Source organism: Panthera uncia, chromosome E1 (assembly GCF_023721935.1).
Source record: "Panthera uncia isolate 11264 chromosome E1, Puncia_PCG_1.0, whole genome shotgun sequence".
In the NCBI taxonomy this organism is placed as follows: domain Eukaryota; kingdom Metazoa; phylum Chordata; class Mammalia; order Carnivora; family Felidae; genus Panthera; species Panthera uncia.
Window position 1 is genome coordinate 4,732,865 of NC_064814.1, and position 1,977 is coordinate 4,734,841.

Genomic DNA, 1,977 nt, shown 5'->3' on the forward strand with positions numbered 1-1,977 from the left:
ATGTTACCCATCGTCTAGAGAGACCACCAAGATCGACACTATGTATAAACATAAAAAAAAAAAAAAAAAAAGAAGAAGAAGAAACTGAGTAAAAGCCAAACCCCAAGAAACTGAATGCGAGTACAGAATTTCAAGCAGGTACTACCACACAGATCCATTGGGACCCAGCCCGGAAGTCACATTCCTGGCCACGCACCTCCCTCCGTTTCATTTCCTTCTTGAGTTCCCAGGAATCCTCCTAGTGGGGATGAGACATAACGGCTTTCTCGGATGAGGGCAGTCTGTGTCGCTCACAGAAGCTACTTAACCTCCGCCAGCCTCATCGTGCAGACCCATTAGGAACAAATGGGGCAAGGGATGTGGGAACGTAGGGCCCAGTGTGAGCTTAACTGTAAGAGCCTAAGCCGGGTGCGATAAGCAGCCTTGGACGATGGCGATGGTCCCGGGGGGTCCCTGACTCGTGGTACTCCCTCCCTGAGTAATACTCCCCTCCAGAGCTGGTGACTTGCGGCTAACAAAGAGAGCAGAAGGGGCGGAACTGTCTCTTTAGAGATGCGGTTACAAAAGACTGACTTCTGTCTCGCTACCATTCCCTGGCTTTTCTCGTTTGCTTTCTTTGATGAAGACAGCGCCCTAACGAGGAGCAAGAGGGGTGGCCTTCGACCAACAGCCAGTGAGAAATGAAGACCCTTATCCAGCGGCCTGCGAGGCGCGGACTCTTGCCAACAACTGCAACAGTGAGCTGAGAAGAGGGTCCTTCCCCAGCTGAGCCCAACCCAGCCCCGTGACAGACCCTGAGCCCAGGACCCAGCCTAGCCACGCAGATCCCTGACCCACGGAAACCGTGAGATGGCAAGCGTGCGTGGTTTTAAGTGGCCAAGTTTTCGGGTCATTTGTTACACCACGATAGAAAAGTCATACACCTGGGTCAGCGGTCATGTGCGTAAGGAGACCGCAAAATCATTTGTATGAATTCTGAAATAGCACTTACAAACTATTTATGTAGCATCAACGAACGATGGAATTTATCTCAACTTGGAGAAAGAAAACCAAAACTTTATACAACCAGGAACAAAGGAGTGCAGTGCTCCACATGAATTAAATTTCTCTAAGGATTCTGGCTAACTCCAAGGGTTTCTGACTCCCTGCAGTCTGAAAATCATACTCCCATCGAATTTCTTCGGGTTCGTATGCCAACTATAAACATCTCTAAATTTCTAGCAGGTTTTTAAAAAACAAGAGGAAACCAGGAATCATCTGTCCTCTTGGCTGAACGGACCTTGCCGTAAAACTTCATTTGTACAGTAAACCATCACAGTTAAAAGTGAGCTCTCCCGTTCGTAAGAAATGTCCAAACAGGCAAATCTAGAGAGATGGAAAGCACAGGAAGGTTTGCTAGTGCTAACCCAGGCAACGGGGAATGACTGCGAAAAGGCGTGGGGTTTCTTTTTGGGGTGATGAGAACGTTCTAGAATTAGATCGTGGTGATAGCTGTACAACTTTGTGAATAGACTTAAAAAAAAAAAAACCCAGGAAACTACACTTTCAAATGGTGAATTCCATGGTTTCTGAATCATATGTCGATTAGAAAGAAGCCGCAAGCAATCTCTCACGGAGGAAAGTTAACGTTTCCATGTAAGCGTCTCCCCAAATAGCCGTACGGCGTTAGTCGTGGTGTCTGCTCTCTGTGACGGGAGCCCTGCTACCACAGAACTGCTGTCGCTTTTTTTTTTTTTTTTGCATTGCATCTTCTAGGACAATACTAGCCAAAATCCTCCTCTGGTAAATGTGTGTGTGTGTGTGTTTTCAATGCATTTTTGTTCATCTACACTTTAGATTCATTTTTAAGACTTTCGACGATTCTTACCTCATTTTATAATAACTAGCCAGTCCTTGCTATGAATGACAAGGTAGGACAACTTACCAAAACAAAACATTTAGGGAGGAAGAAAGTGCAAATCTTGTCAAAGATCCCAC